Source organism: Molossus molossus, unplaced genomic scaffold (assembly GCF_014108415.1).
Source record: "Molossus molossus isolate mMolMol1 unplaced genomic scaffold, mMolMol1.p scaffold_m16_p_5, whole genome shotgun sequence".
NCBI lineage: Eukaryota > Metazoa > Chordata > Mammalia > Chiroptera > Molossidae > Molossus > Molossus molossus.
In genome coordinates, this window is record NW_023425388.1 from 94,321,712 (window position 1) to 94,333,237 (window position 11,526).

The following is an 11,526-nucleotide window of genomic DNA, read 5'->3' on the forward strand; positions in this document are numbered from 1 at the left end:
TACACACTCATTAGAGCAGCTTCTAATAAAAATATTGTATCACCAGGGAAAATACTTATGATATATAAAAATAGCAGGGCCTGAGTTCTTTGTTGATATTCACATAGAATCTCTCTGGGTGGATGGTGATACTGATTTTCTTCTTTGGCTCATTGTATTTTTCAAAATCTGTATAGTGTGTTTACATAATTGCTTATAAATATTGATAACATAAGAGTGTTTAGTTTGTTGTCTGTACAGCATTATTGCTCTTTAATGATTTCAAATGAACTTATATTTGGATTGTTAGTGCACAGCTAACAAGGAATGGAAAAATCACCTGGATTATGGGGCTGGCTATGTCAGGAGAGGCAGTTGGTCAAAGTCATAATTGTAAATAAGAGCAAGTATGGAGAGCCAATAATTCCATTGGAGAGTATGTTTTTCAAGAGTACTTGAATATGATAGGAGAGATCTTAGCTTTTAATGGAAAGAAACACTAAAATTTGGAATTTCAAGTTTTGGGAAGATAAAGTGATATTTTGGGGGACAGTATCATCTTTTTGGAATTTCTGAAAAACAGAAATTCAGGGCCCACCATAGATGATCAACTCTTATTTGTGTTTTGAGCAGACAATGCTTGTGTTATTGTCTTTACTTGCGTGGATAAATTGACCAACATTCAGAAGTGGTAGTGAATCTTGAGGTGGTCCTGTTTCTCCTTTGTCCCATGAAAAGTTATGGAATCTTTAGAAAATTAATTCTTTATCATCCTTTAAACTTTGATCTGTTTTGAACAAAACACAAGTATGTTAGATTTGACAGAGGTAAAAATCTGTGCTAAAATAATTGAAATGATGCTATCCACATGTAAATGTATTAACTGCATGTAACCTGAGCACCTATATGCTAATCCTAACAAAGTTAATGCGTATTGAATGACTACTGCACGCAAGTCCTCTAGTCACATCATCTCACTTAATCCTCAGAGGAGACAATCCTTAGAGATAGCTCAAAGTTTGAGCTGGGAATATTTTAAATTTGTGTAGTTGCCTAGTAAATAAGAAATGAATTCATTATAGAAGTAGGTAGTGTTATCTACATTTGATAGACCACATAACTGGAGTATGAGTGTTGGCATCAAGAGACAAATAGGATTTAGTTTGAGCCTCTACGACCACAATGTTCTAGTATTCTTAGAAAAAAAAGTATAACACTATTCATTCTTTAGGACATTCTTGAGAATTTGACATTTTAATGATGAAATTTTTCTTTATACAGATACCTATTAAATATTTCTTTTACTTCTTATATTTGTTCTTTGTGTGGTCATACTTTTTATATACAGTGATACCTCAGTTCTCGAACATAATTTGTTCCAGGAGGACGGTCGAGAACCAAATTGTTCGAGAACCGAAGCAATGAAACCCAATAGGAAATAATGGAAACTGGATTAATTCGTTCCAAGCCCCAGAAAATGCCTATTTACTGGCCTAATTTGTATATAATATGTAGAAAAACATAAGTCTCAACAAGAAATAAAAGTGTACAGTATGTCTAAGGGTTAAATTCAGTGTAAAGCGTGACTCTCTCCACAAAGCGTGACTCTCTCCACAAAGCGTGACTCTCTCTCTGCACTCACACTGATGACGCAAGCAAGGCTCGCTGGGCCGAATGAACGCCATTCGGCTCAACTCGGCTCATCTCGGAAGTTCGAGTTCCAAATATTTGTTCGGATTCCAAGACAAAAGTTTCTCGAATCTCCTGGTCGAATACCGATTTGGTCGAAATCCGAGGCGTTCGAGAACCGAGGTATCACTGTATAGCTGTTGACAGTTTAATTTTTATACTAACTTTCAATGTGTTCTATATATTTATGTACTGCTAATATTTGATTTGTCATTTTAGATTAAAGAGAAAGTTCTTTACTAGAATTAAGACATACCATTCCTTCCTTAAATCCCTTTCTTCTATCTTTTCCCATCCCTTTCTTCTTCCTTTCTCCTTCCTTCCTTCCTTCCTTCCTTCCTTCCTTCCTTCCTTCCTTCCTTCCTTCCTTCCTTCCTTCCTTCCTTCCTTCCTTCCTTCCTTCCTTCCTTCGTCTTTCTGTCTTTTAAAAGAAATTTAGCTCTGGGTTTTAACCTTGTAGGGTTGGGAGAGGGGAGATGTGATATGGGGGTGGGTATAAATTTTCATTCTATGTGATTTTTTATTTTACCAAGAGCATAAAAATAGTAACAAACATTTTTTGCTTCAATGACTTGAAGAAAATATTTATGCTGGAACTCATTGTTTTTTTAGTTTTACTTGTTCTTACAATGCAAGAATTATTGTCTCTGTTTTGCAAATTAGTCAGCTGAAATTCAGAGAGATTAAATGGCACACTCAAAACCATTTGGAAGAAGTATACTGGATGTGGACTTCAACCCAAATCTGCCCAGCATCAATATTCATGATATTTTTCTACTTATATACACTCTTCCTTTATTCTAAAACACAGGGTTATGATATTTCAGAGATGAAAGAGTGTTTGAAAGGAATTATTCTATTTCAATTTGTGTTGTAGGGAATTGTAGCCCAGAGGAATTAGACCACTTACTTAAGGTCAGATAAGTACCACAGTACCAGCACTATGATTGTGATTGCTTTTTCCTCATATTTCAGGAACTAACAAATTATTTGGTGTAATGGGTTTGAATGACAAGATAAACTATCAAAGTAGGAATATGAATTAAAAAACTTGTATGCTCAAGTTAAACAACAGATCTCCTCAAACATTCTGTACTATAACTGTACACGATGAACCACTCACTTCCTTATACTTTCACTTTGTGCCTCTGCCTAAAAGGTGTCTTCTGCCTCAATTGTCCATTCCTTGATTTTAAGATGTTCACATATTCTTTCAAGTTTTATCAAAGACCAGTTATTCCCAACTTTCTCCAATCAGTATTACGTGCTCCTCACTCTGAACATTCAAAGTATTTTGCTTGTATGGGGGCTTATGGAGATAGCTTAGGGAATGATTATGTTAAGCTAGTTTTCTCTGATCATAGTAGATTGCAAAGTTTACTGGGTACAAACACTATGCCTTTTGTAGACTACTTCTCTGTGGCCTTTGTGTCTCTATTTTTTTTATTTACTTATTTTTTATTGTTGAAAGTATTACATATGTCCCCCCCTTTTCCCCATTGACCCTCTCCTTCCCACTCCTATCTCCCTCCTGCCTTCTCCAGCCCAATGTCTGTGTTGATTAGTTGTGCATATATGCCTGTACGTTCTTTGGTTTATCTCTTCCCACCCCTACCAACCCCCATCCCTCTGAGGTTTGTCAGTCTGTTCCCTACTTCTATGATTCTGGATTTCTTTTGGTTGACAGCTTAGTTTGTTCAATATGTTCCACAAATAAGTGAGATCACGTGGAATTTGTTTTGCTCTGACTGGCTTATTTTGCTTAGCCTAATATACTAAAGGTCCCTCCATGTCATCTCAAAGGGTAAGGAATCTCTCTTTCTTACAGCTGCATAGTATTCTATTATGTAAATGTATCACTGTTTTTTTATCCACTCATGTATTGATGGACACTTGGGCTGTTTCCAGATCTTAGCTATTGTAAATAGAGCTATGGTGAACATAGAGGTGCATATAGTCTTCCTGATTGGTGTTTCAGGCTTCTTAGGATATGTTCCAAGAAGTAAAATCACTGGGTCAAATGCCAGTTCCATTTTAAAATTTTTGAGGAAACATATTATTTTCTATGGTGGCTGCACCAGTCTGCATTCTCATTAGCAGTGTGGTTGAGTAGCATTTTCTCCACACCCTCACCAACACTTGTTGTTTGATGATTTGTTGATGGCGACCATTCTGACAGATGTGAAGTGATACCTCATAGTCATTTTAATTTTCATCTCTCTGATAATTAGAGATGTTGAGCATTTTTTTCATATGTCTCCTAGTATTTCTTTCTCTCTCCCTCTTTGTTTTATTCTCACCCGAGGACATTTTTGCACTTATCTTCAGAAAGATCAGGAGGGAGAGAGGGAGAAAGAGAAAAAGAAAGAGAGAAACATTGATGTGAGAGAGACACATCAAATGCCACCCACACGACCCCAACAGGGGCCAGGAACAAACTGCAACTGTGATACGTGCCCTTAGCGGGAACCAAACCTGGGTCTCTCTGGTCCACCGGCTGACGATCTAACCACTGAGCAAAACATGCTAGGCTATTTTTAATAGATATAATATCTATCATATCAGATTCTTTCCAAAATTAAAATATATAATGAATATGTAAAGATAATAAATGATAGCTAATAATATTATTAGTAGAAAGTACATAGGTGTTTCTTCAACCAAATGAAATTTTAGGACCCCTAGATCTGTATATGAAGCATGGAATGAGGGACAATAAATATCAACTTTACCAAAAGCTTTTGCTTACAGGCAGATTTAGGAATACAACTAGACCTTCTTCTTCTTCCTCTTCTTCTTTTTTTTTATAAAAGTTTGGGGCTTTAATGAGCAATGAAATCCAGTTTGGTGTAGAGGGTCAGCATGTAGATTCTAAGGCCTTCCTGTCTTTTTTTTTTTTTTTTTAATTTGCTGTATTTTTTATCTTTTTTTAAATTTATTTATTTTTATTACAGATGTTTCTTCTCCCCCCCCCCCCACTGATTCCCATATGCAGCATAAACACAGCAGAATTTTCACTGATACATCACCTAAGGCAATAGAAACAAAGGAGAAAATGAACACATGGGACTACATCAAACTCAAAAGCTTCTGCACAGCGAAAGATACAATCATCAAAACGGAAAGGCTACCCACTGTATGGGAGAGCATCATTGCCAATGATATATCAGATAAGGGGTTAATTTCCAATATATAGAGAGTGCTCATACAACTCAACAAAAGGAAGACAAAGAACCCAATTAAAAAATGGGCAGAGGAACTAAATAGACACCTCTCCAAACAGGACATACAAATGGCTGAGACATATGAAGAAATGCTCATAATCACTAATCATTAAAGAGATGCAAATTAAAACAACAATGAGGTATTTTATTGTTTTTAATTAATTTATTTTTGTTACAAATATTTCTCCTTTTTTCCCCCATTGACACTCTCTTCAAATATGCCCCCACCCCATCCCCAGCTTTGTTGTCCATGTCCATGGATATACATACATAAGGGGTTTATCCCTTCCCTCAGCCGTCCCCCTCTTCTGAGCATTGTCAGTCTGTATCCTACTTCCATGACTCTGGGTCTATTTTGTTCATTAGTTTGTTTAGTTCATTATATCCCAGCAATAAGTGAGATCATGTGATTTTTGTCTTTTGCTACTTGGTTTGTTTCACTTAGGATAATACTTTCCAGGTCCCTCCATGTCATCTCAAAGGACAAGAGACCTTTCTTTATTATAGCTGCATTGTACTCCATTGTACCACAGCTTTTTTATACACTTGTCTACTGATGGACACTTGGGCTGTTTCCAGATCTTAGCCATTGTAAATAGTGCTGCTATGAACATAGGGGTACATATATTCTTTCTGATTGGTGTTTCAGGCATCTTAGGGTATATTCCTAGAAGTGGGATTACTGGGTCAAGTGGCAAGTCAATTTTTCATTTTTTGAGGAAAAACCATAGTGTTTTCCATAGTGACTGCACAAGTCTTCATTCCCACCATCAGTGTACTAGGGTCCCCTTTCCTCCATACCCTTGCCAGCGCTTGTTGTTTGGCGATTTGTTGATGGCAGCTGTTCTGACAGGTGTGAGGTGATACCTCATTGTTGTTTTAATTTGCCTCTCTCTGATGATTAGTGATGTTGAGCATTTCTTCATATGTCTCTTGGCCAGTTGTATGTCCTGTTTGGAGAGATGTCTCTTTATGTCCTCTGCCCAGTTTTTTAATTGGGTTCTTTGTCTTCCTTTTTTTGTGTTGTGTTAGTACTCTATATATTTTGTAAATTAACCCCTTGTCTGATGTATCATTGGCAATTATGCTGTTCCATATAGTAGGTTCCTTTACCATTTTGATGGTTGTTTTTTTTTGTTTTGTTTTGTTTTGTTTTTTTTTGCTGTGCAGAAGCTTCTTAGTTTGATATAGTCCCATGTGTTCATTTTTTTTCTTTGTTTCTGTTGCCTTAGGTGTTTTTCAGTGAAAATTCTGCTGTGTATGATGTCTGAAATTTTGTTGCCTGAATTTTCTTCTAGAATTTTTATGGAATCACAATTCACATTTAAGTCTTTTGTCCATTTTGAGTTTATTCTTGTGTATGGTGTAAGTTGGTGGTCTAACTTTATTTTTTGCATGAAGCTGTCCAATTTTCCTAACACCATTCATTGAAGAGACTGTCTTGACTCCACTGTATGCTCTTGCCACCTTTGTCAAATATTAATTGAGCATAATGACTTGGGTCATTTTTTGGGTTCTCTGTTCTGTTCCATTGATCTATGTGCCTGTACCAGACTGTTTTGATTACAGTGGCTTTGTAGTATAACCTGATGTTTGGGAATGTGACCCTTCCTACTTTTTTTTTTCAAGATTGCTGTGGCTATTTGGGGCCTTTTTTTGATTCCATATAAACTTTTGGAGTATTTGTTCCAGTTCTGTGAAGTATATTGTTGGTATTTTGATTGAGATTGCATTGAATCTATATATAACTTTGGGTAGTATGGACATTTTAATGATGTTAATTCTTCCAATCCATGAATAAGGTATATGTTTCCACTTTTTTATATCTTTCTCTATTTTTTTTTTTCTTTAATGACCTGTAGTTTTTTTGTGAAGAGATCCTTTAGTTCTTTGGTTAAGTTTATTCCTAGGTATCTTAATTTTTTTTTGCCAAGAAGTTAAATGGGGTTGATTATTTAGTTTCTCTTTCTGTGAGTTCTTTGTTGGTGTATAAGAATGCTGTCAATTTCTTGATGTTAATTTTGTATCCTGCTACTTTTCCAAATTTATTTATAAAGTCTAGTAGATTTTTTTATGGTGTTTTCGGGGTTTTCTATGTATATCATGTCATCTGTGAATAATGACAGTTTCACTTCCTCCTTTCCAATTTGGATCCCTTTTATTTTTTCTTCCTGTTTGATTGCTGTGGCTAAGACTTCCAGTACTACCTTAAATAAGAGTGGCAAAAGTAGACATCCCAGTCTTGTTCCCGTTCTTAAGAAAAATGTGTTTAGTTTTTCCCACTGAGTATGATGTTGGCTATAGGTTTTTCATGTATAGCCTTTATTATGTTGAGATATGATCCCTTTATTCTCACATTGCTGAGCATTTTTATCAGAAATGAGTGCTGGATTTTGTCAAATGCTTTTTTAGCATCTATTGATATGATCATGTGGTTTTTAATTTTTATTTTGTTCATGTGGTGTATCACATTTATTGATTTGTAAATATTGTACCATCCTTGCATGCCTGGGATAAATTTCACTTGATCATGGTAAATAATTTTTTTTTGATGTATTTCTGTATCTGATTTGCTGATGTTTTGTTAAGGATTTTGGCATCTGTGTTCATCATGGATATTGGCCTGTAGTTTTTTAATTGTAGTGTCTTTATCCAGTTTTGGAATTAGAATTATGCTGACCTCATAAAATGAGATTGGAAGTCTCCAATCTTCTTGGATTTTCTAGAATAGTTTGAGAAGAATGGGTATTAGATATTCTTTGAATGTTTGGTAAAACTTCCCCGTGAAGCCATCTGGGCCTGACTTTCTGTTTGCTGGAAGTTTCTTAATTATGTCTTCAATTTTCTTTGTTGTTATTGGTGTGTTCCGGTTTTCTTTCTCTTCCTAGTTCAGTTTTGGGAGACTGTGTGTTTCTAGAAATTTGTCCATTTTGCCTAGATTGTCCAATTTGTTCTTGTATAATTGTTCATAGTGTTTCAATGATCCTTTGTACTTCTGTGGTGTCAGTTGTTACTTCTCCTCTTTTGTTTCTGATTTTGTTTATTTGGGTCCTCTTTTTTTGTTTCTTGGTGAGTGTGGCTAATGGTCCATCAATCTTTTTTATTTTTTCAAAGAACCAGCTTTTTGTTTCATTGACCTTTTGAACTTTTTTTTTTAGTCTCTATGTCATTTATTTTTGTTCTTACCTTTACTATTTCTTTTCTTCTTCTTGCTCTGGATTTTCCTTTTTGTTTTCTTTCTCGATCTTTACGTTGTAGGGTTAGAGAGTCAAGTAGGAGTTTTTCTTGTTTCTTGAGGTAGGCCTATAGTGCTATGAATTTCCCTCTCAGGACTGCTTTCACTGCATCTCATGGATTTTGTGTTGTTGTATGTTTGTTTTCATTGGTTTCCAGGAAGTTTTTAATTTCTTCCTTGATCTCATTGGTAACCCATTTGTTGTTTAATAACGTGCTATTTAGCCTCCAGGTGTTTAAATATTTTTGTTGTAGCTGAATTCTAGTTTTATGCCATTGTGGTCTGAGAAGATGCTTGATAGGATTTCAATATTTTTGAATTTGTAGATACTTACTCTTTGTCCTAACATGTGGTATATTTTTGAGAATGTCTTGTGTGCACTTGAGAAGAATGTATATTCTGCAGCTTTGGGGTAAAATGATCTGTAAACATCAATTAAGTCCAACTGATCTATTTTGTCATTTGAGAACTCTATGACCTTGTTAAATTTTTGTCTGGAAGATCTATCCAGTGGTGTAAGTGGGTTGTTAAAATCACCCACTAAGATTGTATTGCTATTTATCTCTCTTTTGAAGTCCTCCAGAAGTTTTAAAATATATTTTGGTGCTTCCATATTTGGTGCGAGGCCTTTCTGCTTTTGATTTGGAATCTTGCCTTCATAACTTGTTTGATCTTGGAAAAACTAATTAGTTTCTTGGTGCCAGTATCTTATTTGTGACCTTGAATAGGATTTACCTCACACTGAATTGAATTGTAGTAACAATATCATCACTCTCCGTCTCTGTCTATCTGTGTCTGTTTATTTTTCTCTCTCTTTGTGTGGCCCCTAACTTATTTCTGGTGTCCATGCTCAGGACTCTAACTTAACTAGGCTCAGTCAGCACCAAAACCTCATAGTTAATGATTAGCTGTGTTCTGTAAGCTTACACAGTGTAATCATAAAGATTTCTGTCAATAAACAGCCAGAATAATATAGTGAAAAATGTCAAACTAGGTGTTGGCATGAAGTCTAAGCAATTATCCATCATAAGACCACCAGGAGGTATGGTTCCTGGTTCTTACTGCATTCTTTGTTTCATTGTATTGTTAATCATTAGTAGTTCAACTATACTATAAAATATATTCTACAACCACTGTCCAGTAGTGGAGAATAATCTACACAGGCAGCTAAGTCATCTTTTCTATCCTGACATAATCTTCCTATAAATAAATTACCCTATAATAAATTCTGCTTTGTTTTACTCTCTTAAGATACCTTCATGGTTTGGTGTTCACTGTACTTCTGCTCTACCTTAAGACAACATGTGTCTTATATCTATGTGCATAATATTTATATGTATATATATATTTATATATTTACATGTATCATATAAACTCTATCTATCATCTATCTATAATCTATCTATCATCTATCTACCCATTCATTCATCCATGTGTCTTAGAACAATTCTTGGCACTTGGTAAATACTGTGTACATGCTAGACATAGCATCATAATTATCTTCCTTCTCCTCCTCCTCCTTATTATGATCATATCAGGGTTTTCCTGCATCTGTTATACCAGTGAAGTCCTTATGTATTGTAGTTCAACATTCTATAAACTACCACCGTGGAACAGAAATAAAATTGCTTGAGCCTTATAGGAAAAAAAATCAGTTAATACTTCTATTTTAGCACTGGGTAATATTTTCTTTTTTTTCCCAAGGCCCTCATAAATTTTAATTTTCCAAGGGAACAAAGTCATTAACAGCCTATGGCCTAATGCAAAGTGGTCACTGAAAAATAACTATATATATTTATCTTTGTGACCCTCCAAAAAAACCTAAAGACAGCTGTCCCCAGAGCCCCATCTCCATCCATGCCATCTTGATCTGAACCAGTCCAAAGGCAAAAGCAAGCTCCCTTTTAAATAGTATTAGCTACATGTCACTAAGTCTATGTTTCTTTTTTTCAAATAGCATGTGTAAGTTAAAGAAACTTGAAGGTGTAATAAAAAAAAAAAATGATATGATGGAGATCATACCAAATGCTTTTATTGGTTTCATAGCAAATATAATTATTTGCCAAGTTTATAAAATAAAATGCTACAACATAATTTTTGGTATACTTCTTATATGTAAATTTCATCTTGTTCTTTCTAGCATCAGAGAATAATATGTATCAGAGGTTTTAGAATGTGGGATCTATACTCAGTTATTATATTTATTCATTTTATGTGGCGTATTTTAAAACTAAACACTATAACCTTTCTGTTAAATGTGCGAATTGAAAAAAGGATCATTAACTTATTTTTAGTCAAAACTCATTAATAGGAAAGTAAGTAGGTGCATTTGATACTAAATAATAGATTAATACTAAAATTAGTTTATACATTTTGTATTAAGTTGTCTTCATTCAAAGCTCTAATGTGCTAATTTTGGGTATATTGACCAATGAGCTTTTAAACAGGCAAAAATGTTTACACTATTCTAACATAATTAGATAGTTGATTATAGTAACAGTAACGCATTATACCCACTGAAGCCCAGTACTACTTAAACATTGTCATTCCCAGTTTTTTAATAGAAAAAAATAAAAACAAACTATCTATGTGGTAATTATAATTAGTTTCTTGTCATCTGTATTGCTAGATTTTATATCTTTTGTTTAAAGACTGACTCAAATTTTGCAATTTTGTGTGTATATATATATATATATATATAAATTGTATATGTATCTATACACATATACACAATTTTTAGAGACAGAAGAAGAATGAAACATTGACATGAGAGCTAAGCATAGATTAGCTGCCTCCTGCATACCCACTGCCAGGGATTGAGCCCACAACCCTGGCATGTGCCCTGATGGGATTTGAATTGGCAATCTTTTGGTGAACAGGACGATGGCTCAACCAATTGAGCCACACTGGCCAGGGCTTATTTAACTATTGGAAAACCAAGTTCTTTCTTTAATATCACATTTTACTTCTTCATTGCCCCAATATTTGGTTAATGAGATTTACATTTTTTTCAATACTCTAATATGAAAACAGGTTTATGGTGTCTCTGTAGCTACTAGGGACAAAGTCACAATGTGTAAAATTCCTCTAGTCTTTTTTGTGTAATCATCAAATTCTTCACAGAACTTCATGTGGCAATAAAAAATGTATGCTGTCCATTTAGCACTGCTGTCCCAGTCTGTCTAAGTGGTCCTAATATTGTAGCTATTGGATATGCTTCTCCTTACAGCCTTCTGATCCCATTTACAAGGGTGCTATTCACCATTTCCACATGATAATATTACATGTGTCTTTTTAACACTTGTCCTTTTGGACAAGCAGTTATTTCTTCTGTATTATGTCTTCCTGGTCTATTGTTTTTTTGGGGAATAAATATATTTACTTTGCATGAGGAGTGTC